Genomic DNA, 22,262 nt, shown 5'->3' with positions numbered 1-22,262 from the left:
GAGAGTGGTGAACCTGTGGAACTCATTGCCACAGAGGGCAGTGTACGCCAGCTCATTAAATATATTTAAGAGGGAATTAGATATATTTCTACGGGCAAAAGGGGTTAAGGGTTACGGAGAGAAGGCGGGGACGGGATACTGAATTAAAGGATCAGCCATGATCTCATCGAATGGCGGAGCAGGCACGAAGGGCCGAATGGCCTACTCCTGCTCCTATCTTCTATGTATCTATGTATCTATGTATAACCGCAGCAGATGTTGTTAAGCAGTGGAAAGAGAAAAAGAAAAAGAAGAAGCCTGCACCAGAGCAGGAAGCAGTTCCGGTGGATACTCCTTCTTCCCTCAGGCCAATCTTTGGTGTTCCATTAGCCGAGGCTGCTGAGAGGACTATGCTGTATGATGGGATCCAGCTGCCAGCAGTTTTTCGAGAGTGCATTGACTACATTGAGAGTTATGGCATGAAGAGTGAAGGAAACACTGAAACCCTCTCCAAGCAAAGATCGCAAGGAGACCTCGATCTATACAAGAGCAGATTGATGACAATGCCGCAACTGCATCTTGTCATTCACCGCCAGAACAATCTCATGAAGACACATCAGACTTACCCGTGTTGAGAAGATCCACACGTGAAGTAAAAGAGCCTGATAGACTTAATCTTTGAGTACAATGTAAAGCTTTGAAAATGTGTTGACTGTTTTGAAAATGTTTATGTTTATAGAGCACTAACAAAAGTGTTACTGATATTATCTTTATTGTTTTCTTGAAAGTTGATTGATATTGATTTTGTTAAACCTCCAAAGAAAGGGGGATGTAGTGATCAATAACATGTCATTCTGTGGTAGACACTAGGTGGAGCAGTGGAGCTGTATAGAGCTGTATGTATAAAACTACACTACCCAGCTATATATATATTAAGACTACATTACCCATGAGGCACTAGGCTACCCAGAAGGCAACAGTCAAGATGGCAGCCTGCACACAGGAGCACACATGGAAGCCTCTACAGATACTGTACCTAGAGAACGTGTACTGAATAAATAACTAGCTAGAAGCTAGCTGTGTTCATAATAAGAATGTCTAGTTATTAATGAACATAACAAATACTGCAATACTTGTACTGCAATAAAGGCCAACATGCCATTTGCCTTACTAATTGCTTGCTGTGTTTCTGTGTTTCCTGTACGAGGACACCTAAATCTCTCTGAACACCAACATTTAATAGTTTCTCACCATTTAAAAAATATCCTGTTTTTCAATTCTTCCTATCAAAGTGAATAACCTCACATTTCCTCACATTATTCTCCATCTGCCACCTTATTGTCCACTCACTTAACCTCTCTATATCTCTTTGCAGGCTCTTTGTGTCCTCCTCACAGATTACTTTCCCAGCTAGCCTTGTATCGTCAGCAAACTTGGATACATTGCACTTATTTCCTTCATCTAAGTCATTAATATAGATTCGAGGAGAAATTGGCCTCCTTTGCGCCTCCCGTTAGCGCCTCACTGCTGGTGCTGTTGCTGGTCATCTTGGTGCTCATATGAGGTCCAATCTAAGGCAGCATAAACGGCATCCATCCTGATCTGATAGATCAAACCTCCAAAGCATAGATCAAACCTCCGAAGTGTGGAAGAAATCTCCAAAGTGTAGCAAGTCAACTCTCAGCATAAGTACCGTAAACACCCTTTCTGTGAGCACTGAGCACTTATTGGCATATTTCCCTGAGTTTGATTGACCCCTCAATTGATGCCATGCATGCGCCTTGCATTTCAGGAAGCCCAGGAAACCTATGGACCCAACTGACAGCTGTGTGTCTGTGAGGGAGCTCTTGAACTCTTTGAGCACAGGTCTGAGATAGTCCAGCTCAGGTGCAACCTGCTTCTGGCCATTTTTCTGGCTTGTGAAGTCATCACAGAGGTGGCGGAATGATATGGATTTGTCGTCAGAAAAGGCATCATCTGTCACCAGTATACACCTTCCCCTGTCCAGGGCTCCATGGACTACTAATCTCTAGGCAAACAGACCCCATGGCATCTTGCATCACAACCCTGCACATGTGGGTTATGGATTTCTCTACATTAACTGCTATATGATAAAAGCTGTGCAACATGTGTCCCAAAGATTCCAACATTCTGTCATGCTCAGAAAACATCCTTCTTCTAAAAGCTGGGCCCCAGACATCAGGATACCTGTGCTCATTAGCTGCATATGGATGTGAGATGAATCTTCAGCCAGCTGCTTCAGTACAATTCCTCCTGTATGACCATCACCTGCTGCTTCTTATTGAAGCTCTGTGTTTCACCCAGTGCGTTGTCCTCAGATGCACCTGCTGAATCCTCTGGGTTGAATGTACCTATGCTGCTGCTTGAGTGAGTGCGGGTGTTGTGTGAGTTCTATGGTTGTTCTTGGTTAATGGCTCCTGACCCAGTTTCTTTTGTCAAAGCTAGACACGGAAGGAAAAAAAGTGTAACCAAGAGGTCATCATTAAAATTGGTGCCCTGTGGCCTTTACCGAAGTATTAGCATTTACCTTCTGTACAATGAAACTTTGGTATCAGAAAGTGTGTGATTGAAATGACTGAAATGGAGTAAGTACAAGTGTTACAAGCTCTGAGCTGAGCCATACCTCCTGTTTATTCTAAAGTATTCATTCATGGGATGTGGGCATCGCTGGCAAGACCAGCATTTATTGCCCATCCCTAATTGCCCTGGAGAAGGTGGTGGTGAGCTGCCTTCTTGAACCGCTGCAGTCCGTGTGGTGAAGGTACTCCCACAGTGCTGTTAGGGAGGGAGTTCCAGGATTTTGACCCAGCGACGATGAAGGAACGGCGATATACTTCCAAGTCAGGATGGTGTGTGACTTGGAGACTTGTGACTTTTCAAGTCTCAAACCTATATTTTGAGGATCTGCTCCTCAATAGAGAGAGAGGTTGCAGCTTGGCTGGTTCTCCTGTAGTCATTCTTTCCTGCTTGCTATCCACTGCCTTATACTATCAAAGCTGAGGCATGGGTTGACATTAGTAGCATGACATTTCCCCGAACCCATATGTCAAGGTGTTGTTCATAGTTATTGAAGTCAGAAACCTGAAGCATGCAGGTGCTGTTAGACGAAAGGAGCTGATTCATGCAGGCTGCTACAGAAGAAGGCTGGAGCTGGGCAAGGGAGGTGATTAGAAATGTTCATTGCAGTCTAATGGGAAACTGTGGTTGCTGGAGAAATTGTGAAAGAATGCATGGGGAGGGCAGAACAGGTCATGACACTAATAGTTGCTACAGTTGATAACTATGTGGTGACAGTGCAGCCCCCTACTTTGTCACTTCTGGTCATTGAACTTTCTCCAGCATTGAAATTAGGGCCTCTGCACAAGGCTTCTGACATTCACTATAATCAACCACATCCTACCAAGCTCTCTTACCCACCCTTCAGTTCACCTCACTGCCATTGCATGGAAACATGAGGTCTACCCTGAGCTGCACACACTTCCTCCTCAAAGCAGGGCATCCTGATGTTGCCACGACTACTCCTGTACATAGTCTTCAGCTGCTGACAAAGCCATTATACCAAAAGCTGGTTTCCTTTTGAAGTTGCTGCAGTCCAAGAGTTTCTGGGGGTGAAATTCGTCATGGGCGGTTGCACAAAATGGGAAATTGTGAATCCGCAGCCCGTTGCCGATTCTCTATCGCTCTTTTTGCTCTACTGCCCTAAACAAATTTCACCGCCCCCACCCCCACAATCGCTTATTGACGGAGCTCTGAAACGGAAAGACTAGTCCTGCCAGATGCACGCCCATGACATTCAAATTAGCTAAATCCAGAAATCTAGCCAAGTTCAATGGTGTTCAAGTTGGGTGCATACAAAGTGTACACAGCCCCACTTCTGCTAAATTTGTTTTTCCTACTATGTGATTGGTTTACTGTTTCTACTCTGAAAAACAACCAATCTAAAAAGTAGGATTTCAGCCTTCAATATGAGCTTACAATTAGTCACTAAGGGCATAAAACACATTGTGCAGATGGGACATTTGGGATAGGAAGTAACAAACAAAATTAGGAAAAAGGCAAAACATAAGAATATTTTTTTTTCTATATTATCAGGTTGCAGAATTTTTTTAATTTCTTTATTAATTTTTATATTTGACCAATTTTTCATTCATTATCCCCCCATTCCAATTATCATTCAGTTAATCCCTGACTGAGATAGATGCCTTTGCACACACCTCGCAAGCTAGGCCAGCTTGGCTCAATTGGAAGCAGTCTCACCTTAAGAGTCAAAAAGTTATGGGTTCAAATTCCACTTCATACTTCATTTTTCAATCAGAGTTACCGTACAGCTGTCATCATGGGTGACTTTAATTTACATATTGATTGGACTACCCAAATTAGTAAAAATTCTGAGGAGGAGGAATTCCTGGAATGTTTTCGGGACGGTTATCTGGACCAATATGTCGAGGAGCCGACTCGAGATCAGGCCATTTTAGACTGGGTATTGTGCAATGAGAAGGGACTTATCAGCAATCTTCTTGTACGAGGCCCCTTGGGTCAGAGCGATCATAATATGATCGAGCTCTCAGTCGAGATGGAGAGTGAGGAAATTGAATCAGAGACTAAGGTCCAGAACTTAAATAAAGGGAATTACGAGGGTATGAGACGGGAATTGGGTAAGATTGATTGGGTGGTGTTTCTGGGGGGATTGACAGTGGATAGACAATGGCAAGCATTCAAAGATAGAATGGAAGAATTCCAGAACATGTTTATACCGGTTTGGCATAAAAATAAACCTAAAAAGGTGACTCAACCGTGGATAACGAGGGAAATTAGGGACAGCATAAAATAAAAAAAAAGGGCATATCAACTGGCAAAAAAAAGCACCAGACCGGAAGATTGGGGGCAGTACAGGATACAGCAAAAGAGGACAAAGGGATTAATCAGGAAGGGGAAAATAGAATACGAAAGTAAACTTGCAGCAAACATAAAGACAGACTGCAAAAGCTTTTATCGGTATATCAGGAGGAAAAGACTGGTAAAATCCCAAGTCGGTCCCTTGCAGTCCGATTCGGGAGAATATATAATGGAGAATAAGGAAATGGCAGACCAATTAAACTCATACTTTGGTTCTGTATTCACAAAGGAGGACACAAATAACCTCCCAGGAATATCGGCAAACATAGGGACTAATGAGAGGGAGGAGCTGACAGAAATTAGTATCTCTAGGGATATGGTGTTGGGTAAGTTGAGGGGACTGAAGGCCGACAAATCCCCGGGGCCTGATAAACTACATCCTAGGGTACTTAAGGAGGTGGCCCTGGAGATAGCAGATGCTCTAAGGATCATCTTCCGGAACTCCATTGACTCGGGAACAGTACCCGTGGATTGGAGGGTAGCTAATGTTACCCCAATATTTAAAAAGGGGGGTAGAGAGAAAGCAGAGAATTATAGACCAGTAAGCCTTACATCGGTTGTGGGCAAAATGCTAGAGTCCATTATTAAGGATAAAATAGCGGAGCACTTGACAAATGGGGAAAGGATCGGACAGAGTCAACATGGATTTACAAAGGGTAAATCGTGTTTGACTAATCTGCTGGAATTTTTTGAGGAAGTAACTGGTAAAATAGATGGGGGAGAGCCAGTGGATGTGGTGTACCTTGACTTCCAGAAAGCCTTCGATAAGGTTCCACACAAAAGATTATCATGCAAAATTAAGGCTCATGGAATTGGGGGCAAAGTATTAACGTGGATAGAGAACTGGCTGGCGGATAGAAAACAGAGAGTTGGAATAAACGGCTCGTTTTCGGAGTGGCAGGCAGTGACCAGCGGGGTGCCGCAAGGATCTGTCCTGGGACCCCAGCTGTTCACAATATATATAAATGATCTGGATCAGGGAATTGGATGCAATATTTCCAAATTCGCTGACGACACTAAACTAGGAGGAGGGGTGGGCTCTGATGAGGATGTCAGGAGGCTACAGTGCGATTTGGACAGGTTGGGGGAATGGGCGGATACGTGGCAGATGCACTATAATGTGGATAAATGCGAGGTTATCCACTTTGGGGGTAAAAACAGGAGGGTAGATTATTATCTAAATGGCAATAGATTGGGAGATGGGGAAGTGCAGAGGGACCTGGGTGTTCTTGTGCACCAGTCACTGAAGGAGAGTATGCAGGTACAACAGGCGATTAAGAGGGCAAATGGTATGTTGGCCTTCATATCAAGGGGGTTCGAGTATAGGAATAGGGATACCTTACTACAGCTGTACAAGGTGCTGGTGAGACCGCATCTGGAGTATTGTGTACAGTTTTGGTCGCCCCATCTGCGGAAGGATGTTCTTGCCATGGAAAGAGTGCAACGGCGATTCACCAGGCTGATACCTGGAATGGCGGGAATGACCTACGAAGAGAGATTAAATAGTTTGGGCTTGTACTCACTGGAGTTTAGAAGATTGAGAGGGGATCTCATCGAAACAGGAGTGCAGGCTTTGGGACTCCTGGCTGGCGAAAGGCCTGGATGGCCAAAAAGTATGCTCAGGGGTGAAAGAGGTAATAGCTGACCTGCAACCTGTCTTTGAGGTGCTTGCCGGCCTCCAGCAGACCTTTCAGTCTATGGAAGGTCCCAGCACAAGCCCCACCACCAACTCTTTGGGTGCCATTTTGGTATCACAAAGTGGAAAGTGGGCAGGAAGGTCATGAATGGCTACTTGGCAGCTCATTTAAATGTTACTCCAGTTGTAGGCCCAGTACTGCCCATTCGAAATCCCCTCAGAAATGTCGGAGCAATGTACTGGGAGCAGAGACCTGGTGCTGTTTCTTTGCATTCCCCAAGTACAGTGAAGAGATAAGTTTAAAATATTTATTTTAAAAAGAAAACCCTTCCTGTGGCATCAGAGGGAGCACGAGGTAATTAGAATATGTTTAATGGAGATTATACTGCATAAAAGAATTTAAATAAATGAAGTGTAAACAGTTACAACTGGTAAAGCTAAATTGTATAGAACAAGTATATAGGCTACAAAAGGAATTAAAGGATTCAAATGATTTGCTGAAAGATCACAGTTGATGCATTTATGTAGGCTGATTAGGCTAATTGGCCCTATTTATAGTTTAACTTCTAATTATGGGGCTGCTTAAAAAAGCCTTCATCCCTCTTTAGGGTGATTTTCAAGCAGGTTGTCTTTCTGGAACAGTCAGAAACAACCTGCTCCAATGATTCAGTTTTGGAGGTTATCATTCTGGCTGCTATGAAAATTAACATATATTTATTTATTTTTAGAACCATAGCCCCTAAGGGTCACCAATATATTTCTTTATTAATCATTGCACATTATTTATGTACTCCATTAAAAAAAAAAATCCCTGAACAATTCTATGGGAGATCCACTGGTTTAACTGACTGTTAATGCCATGCTAGGTATGAAGGTATTGAGATGCATGTTGCATCCAGGTAAACTGGGGGTAGCTAAGAACCTTCAGGGAGAAAAGAAAGATGGAAGGAGGTGAGGAGTTCCACAGTTTTGAGATCCTGGGAAAGAATGAGTTAGAGTAGGAGGTGTATGGTGAGTCTTTATTTCAACCCAGAGAGGATAACACAATCCATTTTTTTTGATGGAAATGTCTGTATGATAAAGTTTAACATTAAGCAATAACATATGAGCAGAAACACTGGGATCCGATAGAAATGTAATTTTTATAAACTGGGTAATTTAAGTCACCTTAAGGTTAAGGATTCTAAAATGTCATTAAAACAGCTTCTTGAAGCGGTTTCATATGATAATTATTAATATATTCTGACTGTGCAATTTTCTGGTTATCAACTGCAGAATAGCACTTGACAAATATGCAGTGATTACTTTATAATCAGTAATCCTTAAGTGTGGATGTCATCACATATCAATTTTCTGGAACATCCCTGCCATCGTTGTCTGCCATGATATCTGATGGAAAAAAGGAACAAAATTATATGAGGCTTTCCATGTGAATTCTACATAAATACTTGAGACTTGCTTTTATGGCTAATAATGTCATATTAACTTCCTATTTGAAATTACTGTACCATCAGTGAATCATTCACAGTATTCAAACTGTTTATTTACTATTAATGATATTATGCAAAAATAACTTCTCTACAATTGCAAATTCCTCTCAACTGAATGTTAGTATCAAACTTATACAACATGTAGCATCTGAACATCTGTTTATTTTGTGCCGATCACCCCCCCCCCTCCCCATCTGCCACTGCCCCCCAGGTTTGCTGTTGCACACAGCTAACGCCCAAGGCCACTATCCACCCCCACTGGACTTCTGGATCAATTTCTGCTGGCTCCTGGTTGACTCGCTACACCTCCTCAGCCATCTCATTCCACCGGGCAACTTCTAGCAGCGTGTCCACTGATACTCAGCCCATCAAACGGCTCCTGGATCCACTCCCTCTCCACACTGTCACTGTAGTGTATGTAACCTGTACCACCTTAAGAGGATACCTTAAGGTGATGGACTACTTTTTGATGGCTCCTGTACATTGTAGTACCGGTGGTGACCACACCGGTATATAAACCCTGTGGAGCAAAGTGTATTCCAGTTCAGCCCTGACCCTCAATTACTAAAGACCTGTTTAATTATTTCTGTAGTCTGTGTCCAGTTATTCAGCATAACTACATTTGGAAACACAGACTCAACAGTGGCGACGAGTCTGATCTTACCTAGCGGCAGTTGCATCAAAGGAAGCTTCGCCTCTGAAACGGGCATCGATCAAGGACATCCACCCTCAACATCCTGCTGGGCACTGCATAGCACGGGAGGCAATCGGGAACCCGGGTTGGTTTCTGGCCACGAAGTCAAACATCAGTGAACATCCCTTCGACGACAGCGGCGGGTAAGCCCGATCGAGCGGCACGGGGGGGAAGTTGGCCGAGTTGTCAGTAAGAGAAGGGGAGGGAAATGACAAAAAGGGCGGAGAACACGACCGCAGCCGGTGTCAGGGGCCGGACTGCAATCGGGGCAGAGACGCGCAGCAGCCAGAAAAGCATTTATGTCCACAAGGACCGCGGGAGCGGCGGGGAACAAGAGCAGCAGCGTAGGGGAAAATAAAGGACCGCTGGGAGGTGAGAACGGCAACAGCGCGGTAATCGCCATTTTGAGTCAGCGGGGGAAGAAGACAAGCGCGGGAAAAGCCGCCAAGCGCGGGAAGCCGCCATTTTGAAAAAAATAAAATAAAATAATCATATCCGAAGGAAAGGAAACTCAACAAGGATGCCAAAAACGGGTAACATCACTGCTTTTGATAGCGATGTGGAAGATTGGGCCACTTATGTGGAACGCGTCAAAGTTTACTGTACAACGAATGAGGTACCGGAGGATAAGAAAGCACTAACCCTATTAAACTCGATGGGTGCGAAGACGTACGGGTTATTAAGGAACCTTGTAACACCAGATAAACCGGTAGGAAAGAGTTTCGCGGATATAGTTACTATCCTGCAAGAGCATTTAAACCCCACGCCGCTGCTGATAGCGGAACGATTTAAATTCTACAAAAGAATTCAACTTAAAGAGGAAAGCAACGCTGAATTCTTAATCGAACTGTGCAAGTTATCAAAGTACTGTCAGTTCGGTACAGGACTAGCAGACGCACTGAGAGATAAGTTTGTGTGTGGGCTCCTAAGGGAAGAAACCCAGGAGCGACTGCTAGAGGAAAAGGATCTTACGCTGGACAAAGCTTTCAGCATTGCAGCATCGCACGAGGCAGCAGCATGAGGCGCTGCAGAGATACAGCAAAGGCCATTGGAATTCAGCACCAATGAAATGGCATTGGGCGCAGTAAAGTGCTATCGTTGCGGAAGGACAACGCATGACCAGAACCAGTGCTGGTTCAAAGATAAAGAATGCAGGCAATGTGGCAAACTTGGTCACATAGCGAGAGTATGCCGGTCAGGAAAGAAGACCAGCAGCAAAAAGTCGCTGCAGGAGAAGTACAAAAAATTACACAAGGTGACAGAGAACAGTTCGGATGAACAGAAGATGGATTCAGACTCCAGCAGTAAGGAACTGGGTTGTCTAAAAATACATAATGTGGGTAACACAGCAGACCACCAAACTATCTGGGTCATGCTTCGGATAGCAGGAGTCCAAGTGAAGATGGAATTGGACACTGGATCGGCATTGACGGTCATGAATAAACAAGATTACAAAAGGTTATTCTCGCACATTCCCCTGAGGGATACGGAGATTGTATTGAAAACATACACGGGGCAAATAGTATACCCCATCGGAAAGATAAAAGTAAATGTGGTCTACAATGGTAAAGAAAGTCAGGAAATGGACTTGTGTGTTACCTGATGGAGGTCCGCCACTACTGGGACGGGAATGGATCCGGAGAATAAATGTGGACTGGCATTCCATACAAGCATTGACTGTAGATTCCTGTAAAGAGGACGACGTCAAACCTAAACGACTGTCCAAAATATTGGACGATGCTAAGGAGGTGCTCCAACAGGGACTGGGAACACTGAAAGGAATTACGGCAAACATCAAGGTTGAAGAACATGCAAACCCAAAATTTTTCAAAGCCAGACCGGTACCTTATGCGATACGACCTGCTGTGGAAGCAGAGCTGGAAGGGCTAGAACGTTCAGGAGTACTGTCAAAGGTGGACTGGAGCGAATGGGCCACACCCATTGTTCCTGTCATGAAGCGTTCGTTGAGCAACAAGCCGGGGGAACCTGGGAAGGTTCACATCTGTGGCGATTTCAAGATCACTGTTAATCCGGTTCTTCATACGGTGCAATATCCGCTTCCGCGGATTGAAGATATCTTCGCTTCGCTGTCTGGCGGGAAACACTTCACCAAGATAGACCTGGCGCAGGCGTACCTACAGATGGAAGTTGATGAAGCGTCATGCCAGTATCTCACGATCAACACACATAAGGGCTTATATCGGTATAATAGACTGGTATTTGGAGTGGCATCGGCTCCAGCGATTTGGCAAAGGGCCATGGAGCAGGTATTGCAGGGAATTCCAGGCACACAATGCTACCTGGACGACATTCTGATTACAGGAGATGATGATAAGGATCACCTCGCGAATTTGGAGCAGGTGCTCACCAGATTGAAAGAATATGGGCTCAGAGTTAATCGCCAGAAATGTGAGTTCTTTCAAAAGCGAATCTCGTACTGCGGCCACGTCATTGACCAGGAGGGGCTCCATAAGTCACCTGACAAGATCGAAGCTGTTGTGAAAGCTCCCGCTCCGGAAAATGTATCCCAGTTGAGGTCGTTCCTTGGGTTGGTTAACTATTACCACAAGTTTCTTCCAAATTTATCCACGGTGTTACACCCGCTGAACACTCTTTTGCAAATGGGAATACCATGGAAGTGGAGCGATGATTGTAAGCGGGCTTTTCAAAAAAGCAAGGCACTGATCACCTCTAAGGAAGTGTTGGCTCACTTTAACCCAACGCTGCCTATTCGCTTAGCTTGTGATGCTTCTCCATATGGTATCGGGGCAGTGCTCTCACATAAGTTTCCAAATGGCTTGGAAAGGCCAGTCGCATTCGCATCCAGATCATTGACCTCCGCAGAACGCAACAATGCTCAGATAGATAGGGAGGCTCTCAGCCTCGTGTGGGGAGTTAAGAAATTTAACCATGACCTGCAAGGCCAAAAGTTTACGCTGCTGACAGATCACCAGCCGTTGGTTTCCATTTTTAACCCTAAGAAGGGTGTTCCGGTTATGACGGCGCAGAGGCTTCAGAGATGGTCCCTTTTCCTAGGGGCACATCAATATGATATCGAATTCAAAGGTACAAAGCAACATGGTAATGCTGATGGGCTGTCGCGCCTGCCACTACCTACAGTGGAAGAGGCACCGGCAGTTAACCCTGTCGAGATATTTCACTCGACCATCATCGAATGCTTACCAGTCACCAATGCGGGTATTGAGAGAGAGACCCGAAATGACCTCACACTGTCTCGGGTCTACGACTTGACAGTGAAGGGATGGCCAGCACATGGCGACCCACTGTTACCAGCATTCTCAGCCAGACGAGAACAGCTGTCCGTCTGTCAAGGAACATTGATGTATGGAACAAGGGTGATTATTCCTCCTAAATTAAGGGAGGGAGTTCTGAAGGAATTACATGAAGGTCATCTGGGGGGAGTCAAGATGAAAAGCCTTGCTAGGGCTTATGTGTGGTGGCCAGGTATCGACAAACAAATAGAGGATCTGACTAAAAGCTGCTCAGGGTGCCAAAAAGTTCAAAACGCACCTCCAATTGCACCGCTGCATCCGTGGGAATGGCCTTCAACCCTATGGCAACATGTGCATATCGACTTTGCAGGTCCATTCATGGATTCCATGTTTTTCATAGCAGTAGACGCACATTCTAAATGGCCAGAAGTGATTAAGATGTCGACCACTACCTCTGAAAAGACGATCGCAGTTCTAAGAACCATATTTGCAAGGAATGGGTTGCCGGAACAAATATGTTCAGACAACGGACCACAGTTCGTGTCAGAAGAATTCCAGAAATTCATGAAAAAGAATGGGGTGAAACATTATACATCTGCCCCATATCATCCGGCTACAAATGGGTTGGCAGAGAGATTTGTACAAACGTTCAAAAAGGTGATAAAGGCCATGAGCGAAGACCATATTCCACTACAACACAAGGTGGACAATTTCCTGATGGCATATCGAAACGCCACGCATGCAGTGACAAATCAAAGCCCTGCCATAATGTTCTATAACAGGAGGTTGCGGTCCCGGTTGGATTTGTTAAAACCCAATGTGCGTAGGGAAGTCGAAAACAAGCAACTCCAGCACGTAAATAACAAGGCCACTCGGAGTTTCAAAATAGGACAACCAGTGTTGGCCAGGGACTATAGGAATGATAAATGGCAATCCGGAACAATTCGTGCCCGACAAGGACCCTTGATGTACACGGTAGACGTTGGAGAGAACGTAATACGACGTCATGCTGACCAACTTGTGGAATCGAGAACAAGGGTCGACCCCATGTCTACAGCAGAGACACCAGTTGAAGAAGTTATTGAGCCTGTAGCATCTACCTCAGACTCGAACGTACATGATGATGTTCAATCCATAGGAGATCAAATGGATGAGTCACCCCAGCAACGAGAACCAGAGACCCCTGAAAGGCGTTATCCGGCCCGGATCAGGAGGCCTCCTCAGAGACTGAATCTTTGAACAGTTTTGTGTGAAAGTTGTATATATGTTATCCATGTAATGTTTAAATTGGGGTGTACACTGTTAAGCTAAAAGGGGAGGAATTGTAGTATATGTAACCTGTACCACCTTAAGAGGATACCTTCAGGTGATGGACTACTTTTTGATGGCTCCTGTACATTGTAGTACCGGTGGTGACCACACCGGTATATAAACCCTGTGGAGCAAAGTGTATTCCAGTTCAGCCCTGACCCTCAATTACTAAAGACCTGTTTAATTATTTCTGTAGTCTGTGTCCAGTTATTCAGCATAACTACATTTGGAAACACAGACTCAACAGTCACCGAACCTGGACACTGATCCACAGATGCTCCAAGCTGACTCCATGCTTCATACAAGTCAACTTCATTCCACCACAAGAGTTCTGACTCTCTCATATTCTCCCACCCTGTTCTCTGTTTATAACCATAACATGTCTCTCCTAATCTCTGCCTTGCCTATGTAGCCTGAACTCCCTCTGTGTCCATTTAAGAGCGGATTTTGTCTGCTGCTCTGGACCCAAGCCCATTTCTTCTATCTCCTATTTTATTTCTCTTCTCCACTCTTGAGCCTTTCTCTCCTTGTCACTCAGTTATGCCACATTTCATTTTACTCCGTCTCTCAGGTACTTTGCCCCCTAATCCCAATCCAGCACTACTCCTACGCCTGCATACTCACTAGAATCCACCTGGAGTAAGCTCACAGGTACCCTCTGTGCCTCTCTTGGCATGTTCTGAAGGGCCCATCCACGCACCTGTCACTGCCTTTTTACAAACAGCAACCCCAACTGCTCCAACCTCCTCTCATGATGACCTCCCCTCCCAACGCCCTAACTGGGAACTAATCTCACCAACCTCCTTCCTGACCCACTCATCTTATCCACCACTGCCACCTTAGACTCTGTCAGCAGATCAACATTGACTGCCCCTCTTTGTTTTTCCCTGCAGAATGTCTGTTCACGCAAAAACAACGTCCCTCCCATCTATAATCTTATTGTCAACAATTACATGGAAATCCTGCCTTTGACTGAAACTTGCCTCACAATAGGCGACAACTTATCCCTTACCTGGCTATTCTTTCAACATTGATGAATGTATCGGTGCCGTTTCCTGCTCTCGCCCTGAACTAGGTAATTTCATTCACTTTGTACTGGCCGCGCTAGACGTGCTCCTATCTAGTTATCCAGCAAGTTAAACACTTATTCAAAATAATTCTTCGTGAAGCCGTTTGCTGTTTGAAGCCTTTACTTGAACAATTTTGTGAAACTGTAAACAAAGATAAAGTATGTTTTGTACATAAACTGAGTACTATACATTCGATATTACATAAGATATAAACATATTTACAACAGTAGAATAGACTAATTGTATAACTAACTAACATTTGGACTCACTTCAGTAGCTATCAAATATTACTTTTTATAAACATAGTGTTATCAAAATACTACTCTGACAACGTTGCTATTATGCTAAGAAACAAAGATACTCACAGATATTGCGCTTGGCCTAACATATGAAATCAGATTACATTGGATTGTGAAACCCTTATGGAATCCTCCATTACTGCCAGGTTCTTCCTGGAATTCTACTTCCTGGGTTACACAGGAAGAAAGGTACGAAGGTCAAATGACCTCTCACAGGAAGAAAGGTACGAAGGTCAAATGACCTCTCACAGGAAGAAAGGAACAAAGGTCAAATGACCTCACACAGGAAGAAAGGAATAAAGGTCAAATGACCTTTGTTTCATACAAACACACTGCTAACACATAACCACCACCAGAGGGTGCTATCTACACACATAAAATAGTCCATCGGTCCAGAAAACACTTTGCTTCCAATTTCCACCCTTCCCTCACCTTCACATGGTCCATCTCCGACTCTTCCCTTCCTCGAATTCTCCGTCTCCATCTCTGGGGATAGGTTATTGACAAACATTCACTACAAGCCCACTGACTCCCACAGCTACCTGGACTACACTTCTTCCCACCTCGTTTCCTGTAAGGACTCTATTCCATTCTCCCAGTTTCCCCATCTCCGCCGCAACTGCTCTGACGATGCCACCTTCCATACCAGTGCTTCCGACATGTCTTACTTTTTCCTCAACCGAGGATTCCCCTCTACTGTGGTTGACACGGCCCTTGACTGTGTCCATTCTATCTCCCGCACTTCTGCCCTCACCACTGCCCATCCCTCCCGGAACCACGATAGAGTTCCCCTTGTCCTCATCTTTCACCCTACCAGCCTCCACATTCAACGGATCATCCTCCGCCATTTCTGCCACCTCCAGCGTGATCCCACCACCAAACACTGTAAGGGGTTTTAGATCGCAGAGGTTTCTCTCTCTAGAGGCCTCTCTCTCTTGCACAGTAAAACCTTGAGTGGTTCGACCCACTCGCCCCTTAGATTCTATACTCTGGACTTTGGGGCAGGAACTACAATGTAGAGAAAACTCTCGTAGACCAAGTTTGATGAAACAAAATGAAATTTTATTGCATATGGAAAATTAAATCAAATGCAAGCAGATAAGAGAGTACATGGGAGGGAAAAACACAAACAAATCATAATGACACAATACTAACTAAGGCAAATATAGGCATCCTATACTCTACAAAGATCATCATGAAATAAAGAAACACACAGAACATCGAGGGACAACAACTCATGTTAATTGTACCCTTTTAACCACCCCCTTATTAAACCTATCTAGATCTGATTGTGAAGGGCCAGAAACATGCTCACCAGTCCAACTAGGAAGTACCAGGTTTTGAAAGCAAGTCTGTGTCTTGATCGCTTCAGGCGCCCCGTCTCCTCGTGGATCGTGGAACCCCTGTGAGCTGCGCCACACCTCTCTCCTGAGGTGGGGGTCGGGGCGGCTGGACACCGGCGGGCCTGGATGTCGGCAGGGTCGAGGATCGTCGGCTTGACCCTGGTCAGAGGAGCCTTGGGCTGGTCTTCATATAGGTTTCTTCAGTTTAATTTTTGTCTCTTCCCGAGCCGGAGTGGCTGGAAGGTTTCTTCTCTCGGGGTTTTATTTTTTTGTCTCTTCTCCCAAGTTGGCTCGATGGCCTCTCATTTCGGCAACGGCCTGGGGATGGTCGATGATCTCCCGATGTTTTTCCCCGGGGTGGGACGCCGGCTTCGAACGACCTTCTTGATGTTGGCTTAATCTTCTTCCTCCTCCGATGGTGGAGAGGAGTTCGTTGATCTTCTCCCAAACCAACTCCTCTTTGCCCAGCTATTCTCCAGCGACTCGCCTGTCCGACGACTGCAACTGTGACTTCACTCCAACTGTCTCCGCAACTGCTCAACTCTTGTTCCACTGCAACTCCGGTGTCTGTACAACTCCCACTCCTCCAATTATACTTCTCCTTCAGGAGCCTCCACTTCCCGCCCAAAATCAGGTTAGTCTTTGTTTAACTTTTGGCGGGCTGGGAGCAGAGCGGGGTAGTTATTATATTTTTTTATGTTTTAGATGGCCGGTAAAGGCCCATCTCTGGTCTGGGATGACCTTCATTGTTTTTAATGTCTCGCTGATCTCGTTATCTAGTCCTTGGTGTTGTTCTCATGAATATGAAATTGTCCCCTTTTGTCTGGGTCAACATTTAGATGGCCTCTGTCTCCAGACCGATCTTGACTGGATCTGCATCTAATCCATATGTATATGTGTGGGTCTGGTTTTGTTCTCTCAGAAACGGCTTCCAGAACTTAGTGGGTTGAATCCACAAAGCTGTCTGAGGTTTCGCAGGAACCATTTTAAAATGTCCCACTAAGCTGGTCACGTGGTATGGTGGCCATTTTGTATGCCCCTTTTTCTGGGCTTCTTTTAAAACAGTCTTTAAAATCATGGCCTCTTCTGCCATTTGACCCTTATTAATCCAAAGTCCAATTTTGCAAATCTTACGCTACATCTTCCCCTCACCTCCCCTTTCAGCATTCTGAAGGGACCGCTCCCTCCGCGACACCCTGGTCCACTCCTCTATCACCCGCAACACCCCTTCCCCTTCACCCGGCACCTTCCCGTGCAAGCACAGGAGATGCAACACATGCACTTATACCTCCCCCCTTCCCACTGCCCAGGGCCCCAAACACCCCTTCCAGTTGAAACAGCAATTTACTTGTACTTCTTACAATTTAGTATACTGTATTCACTGCTCCCGATGCAGTCTCCTCTACATTGGGAAGACCAAATGCAGATTGGGTGACCACTTTGCGGAACACCTCCATTCAGTCCGTAAGGGGGACCCCGAGCTTCCAGTCGCCTGTCACTTTAATTCTTCACACCACTCCCACTCAGACCTCACCGTCCTTGGACTCTTGCATTGTTCCACTGAAGCTCACTGAAGTTTGCACCTGGGCAGGGCCGGGACCGATGTCCTAGGGGGAGTGTTTGCTAGTGCTCTGGGGGAGGGTTTAAACTAAAATGGCAGGGGGTGGGAACCTGAGCAGGGAGACAGAGGAAAGTGAAACAAGGATAAAAGCAAAAGATAGGAAGGAGAAAAACAAAAGTGGCAGTCAGAGAAATCAACGGTTTAAATCAAACATGGCCACAGTAAATAATAATTCTAATAGGTCTAAGAGCGTTAAAAAAACAAGCCTGAAGGCTTTGTGTCTTAATGCGAGGAGCATTCGTAATAAGGTGGATGAATTAGCTGCGCAAATAGAGGTAAACAAATATGATTTGATTGGGATTACGGAAACATGGCTCCAGGGTGGCCAAGGCTGGGAACTCAACATCCAGGGGTATTTAATATTCAGGAAAGATAGGCAAAAAGGAAAGGGAGGTGGGGTAGCGTTGCTGGTTAAAGAAGGGATTAACACAATTGTAAGGAAGGATATTAGCTCTGATGATGTGGAATCTGTACGGGTAGAACTGAGAAATACCAAGGGGCAGAAAACGTTAGTGGGAGTGGTATATAGACCTCCAAACAGTAATGCGGAGATTGGGGATGGCATTAAAAGGGAAATTAGAGAAGCGTGCAATAAGGGCACAGCAGTCATCATGGGTGACTTTAATCTACATATAGATTGGGCTAACCAAATTAGTAACAATACTGTGGAGGAGGAATTCCTGGAGTGTTTACGGGATGGTTTCCTGGACCAATATGTCGAGGAACCAACCAGAGATCAGGCCATCTTAGACTGGGTATTATGTAATGAGAAAGGATTAATTAGCAATCTTGTTGTGCGAGGCCCCTTGGGTCAGAGCGAACATAATATGATAGAATTCTTCATTAAGATGGAGAATGAAGTTGTTGACTCACAGATTAGGGTCCTGAATTTAAATAAAGGAAACTACGATGGTATGAGGCGCGAGTTGGGTAGGATTGATTGGGGAATGTCACTCAAAGGGTTGACGGTGGATAGGCAATGGCAAACATTCAAAGACCGCATGGATGAACTACAGAATTTGTTCATCCCAGTTTGGCATAAAAATAAAACAAAAAAGGTGACTCAACCGTGGCTAACAAGGGAAATTAGGGATAGCATAAGATCCAAGGAGAGGACATATAAATAGGCCAGTAAAAGCAGTAAACCTGAGGATTGGGAGCAGTTTAGGATTCAACAAAGGAGGACAAAGGGATTAATTAAGATGGGGAAAATAGAATATGAGAGTTAGCTTGCAGGGAACATAAAAACCGACTGTAAAAGCTTTTATAGATACGTGAAGAGAAAAAGATTGGTGAAGTCAAGCGTAGGTCCCTTGCAGTCAGAATCAGGGGAATTTATAATGGGGAACAAAGAAATGGCAGACCAATTAAATACATATTTTGGTTCTGTCTTCACAAAGGAGGACTTTCAGAAGGCTTTTGATAAGGTCCCACATAAGAGATTAGCGTGCAAAATTAAGGCACATGGGATTGGGGGCAGGGTATTGACTTGGATAGAGAACTGGCTGGCGGGCAGAAAGCAAAGAGTTGGAATAAACGGGTCATTTTCCGAGTGGCAGGCAGTGACTAGTGGGGTACCGCAAGGATCGGTCCTAGGACCCCAGCTGTTCACAATATATATTAATGATCTGGACGAGGGAATTGGATGTAATATCTCCAAATTTGCAGCCAACACAAAGCTGGGTGGGAGGGTATGCTGTGAGGAGGATGTCGTGAAACTCCAGTACGATTTGGACAGATTGGGTGATTGGGCAGAAACATGGCAAATGCACTATAATGTGGATAAATGTGAGGTTATCCACTTTGGTGGCAAAAACAGGAAGGCAGATTATTATTTGAATGGCAATAGATTGGGAGAAGGGGAAGTGCAAAGAGACCTGGGTGTTCTTGTGCACCAGTCGCTGAAGGTAAGCATGCAGGTGCAGCAGGCGGTTAAGAAGGCAAATGGTATGTTGGCCTTCATAGCAAGAGGGTTCGAGTACAGGAACAAGGATGTCTTGCTACAGTTGTACAGGGCCTTGGTGAGACCGCACCTTGAGTATTGTGTGCAGTTTTGGTCGCCTTACCTGAGGAAGGACGTTCTTGCCATGGAAGGAGTGCAGCGAAGATTCACCAGGCTGATACCTGGGATGGCAGGAATGACGTATGAGGGGAGATTGTGTCGATTGGGCTTATACTCACTGGAGTTTATAAGATTGAGAAGGGATCTCATCAAAACCTACAAAATTCTGTCAGGCCTGGACAGACTAGATGCAGGAAGGATGTTTATGACGGCCGGGGAGTCCAGAGCCAGGGGTCATAGTCTAAGGATAAGGGGTAAGCCATTTAGGACGGAAATAAGGAGGAATTTCTTCACCCAGAGAGTGGTGAACCTGTGGAATTCTCTGCCAGAGAGGGCGGTGGAGGCCAGTTCATTAAATATATTCAAAAAAGAGTTGGATATATTTCTTAAGGCTAAAGGGATCAAGGGATATGGGGAGAAGGCAGGGACAGGGTACTGAATTTGGATGATCAGCCATGATCTCATTGACGGGCGGAGCAGGCTCGAAGGGCCGAATGGCCTACTCCTGCTCCTATCTTCTATGTTTCAAATAAACTCCCAGAGATGTCGGGGAACATAGGGTCTGATGAAAGGGAGGAACTGAAAGAAATCAGTATTTGTAGGGAAATGGTGTTCGGGAAATTGACGGGATTGAAGGCCGATAAAAAGCGACAGTCTAACCATCGCCCCTTAACATTCAACGTCATTACCATCACCGAATCCCCCACCATCAACATCCTGCGGGTCACCACTGACCAGAAACTTAACTGGACCAGCCACATAAATACTGTGGCTACAAGAGCAGATCAGAGGCTAGGTATTCTGTGGCGAGTGTCTCACCTCCTGATTCTCCAAAGCCTTTCCACCATCTACAAGGCACAAGTCAGGAATACTCTCCACTTACCTAGATGAGTGCAGCTCCAACAACACACAAGAAGCCTGACACCATCCAAGACAAAGCAGCCCGCTTGATTGGCACCCCATCCACCACCTTAAACATTCACTCCCTCCACCACCGGCGTACTGTGGCTGCAGTCTGTACCATCTACAAGATGCACTGCAGCAACTCGCCAAGGCTCCATCGGCAGCATCTCCCAAACGCGCAACCTCTACCACCTAGAAGGACAAGGGCAGCAGGTGCATGGGAACACCACCACCTCCAAGTTCCGCTCCAAGTCACACACCATCCTGACTTGGAAGTATATTGCCATTCCTTCATTGTCGTTGGATCAAAATCCTGGAACTCCCTCCCTAACAGCACTGTGGGAGTACCTTCACCACACGGACTGCAGCGGTTCAAGAAGGCAGCTCACCACCACCTTTGAAGGGCAACTGTGGATGGGCAATAAATGCTGGTGATGCCCACATCCCATGAACAAATATTTTTTTAAAATTGCCTCTGCTTGTCCAATATGCTGCCTTGGATGAGCCGCAATTTCCTCAAAGTAAACATTGGAAAGACTGAAACTATCATGTTTGGCCCCCACCATGAATTACGTTCTCTTCGCACAGATTCTATCACCCTCCCCAGTCATTGTCTCAGGCTAAACAAGATGATTTGCAACCTCGGCATCGTATTCAACACTGAACTGAGGTTCTGACCCCCATATCCTCGCAATCACAAAGACCAGCTACTTCCACCTCTAACATCACCCGTCTCCACCCCTACTGCAACTCATCTGCTGCTGAAACCCTCATCCAAATCATTGGCAGTTCTAGGCTCAACTATTCTAATGCCCTTCTGGCAGGCTTCCCATCCTCCAGACTCCAAGGGCTGGATTTTGCCATTGGTGGCGAGTTGGGGGCAGGTCAGGTGGTCGGCGGGTCCCGCTCCCACCTCCGCTGTCAGGCAGGCTTTTTTTTAAGCTATTTTGCCCTAATTGGCCAATTGCTTCCCAGCGTGTGTGCACCCCTGGCCTAATTAGTTTTTTGGGCCTGAAACTCGCCTCTGATGATGTCATTTCTCCAGCTGCATTTAAGGGCTCCAAGCAGCCTTGGTTCATTTTCAGCCTATACGCTTGTGATTGCTTCTCTTCATAATAGTGTTTGGAGCTAATGGAATGTCGACTTCAAGGCCCAAGGCTTCACCACGCTTTAATGATGACTCACTCCATGCTCTGGTGGAGGGAGCCAGAGCACAAAAGGAGGTGCTGTTTCCATCCTTTGGGAGGAAAAAACCTCCCCAGCAGACCAAAGCTGTGTGGCTGCAAGTTGCCCAGGAGGTCAGTTCCAGATCAATGTGCAGCAGAACCTGGCTGCAGTGCCGAAAGAGGTTCAATGACCTTGTCCGAACAGGCAAAGTGAGTATAGCATCACCTTTGCCCTCATTCTGCTCCCATCTCCTCTCAGCACCATCACTCTGCATTGTCAACTTACTCCTACACATCCCACTTTACCCTCACATCCCTTGCACCCTTAACCATTCCCTCTCTATGTACACAATCATATAACTATTCAAACATGCTGCCCTCACACTCCCTATCACTGTTATGCTATGACAACAACTAACAACACACAGGGAGGGCCCTTATTATTGGGACCTCCCTCCATCTTTGTGTCCTTCTAAGCATCTATGCTATGGATTATCTACACTCACTCCATCATTCTCACTCAAACTCCACTTGTGTC

At 45.5% G+C, this 22,262-nt stretch overlaps 1 long non-coding RNA gene across 1 annotated transcript in view; it reads right to left on the bottom strand.

Annotated features, from left to right (window-relative positions):
* Window positions 1-7,532: 7,532 nt before the first annotated feature.
* The window catches only part of LOC147124216 (uncharacterized), a 55,434-nt gene continuing 40,704 nt past the window's right edge, over window positions 7,533-22,262 (bottom strand). The window contains exon 2 of the long non-coding RNA XR_015077869.1: window positions 7,533-7,921. This is a non-coding gene — a long non-coding RNA (uncharacterized LOC147124216). The remainder of the gene's footprint in view (window positions 7,922-22,262) is intronic.

Source organism: Somniosus microcephalus, chromosome 1, assembly GCF_052327205.1.
Source record: "Somniosus microcephalus isolate GS21.2 chromosome 1, FLI_Smic_1.0, whole genome shotgun sequence".
Classification (NCBI taxonomy): Eukaryota; Metazoa; Chordata; class Chondrichthyes; order Squaliformes; family Somniosidae; genus Somniosus; species Somniosus microcephalus.
The sequence above is the reverse complement of the archived record's forward strand: the minus strand, read 5'-3'. Positions and strand labels throughout refer to the sequence as shown.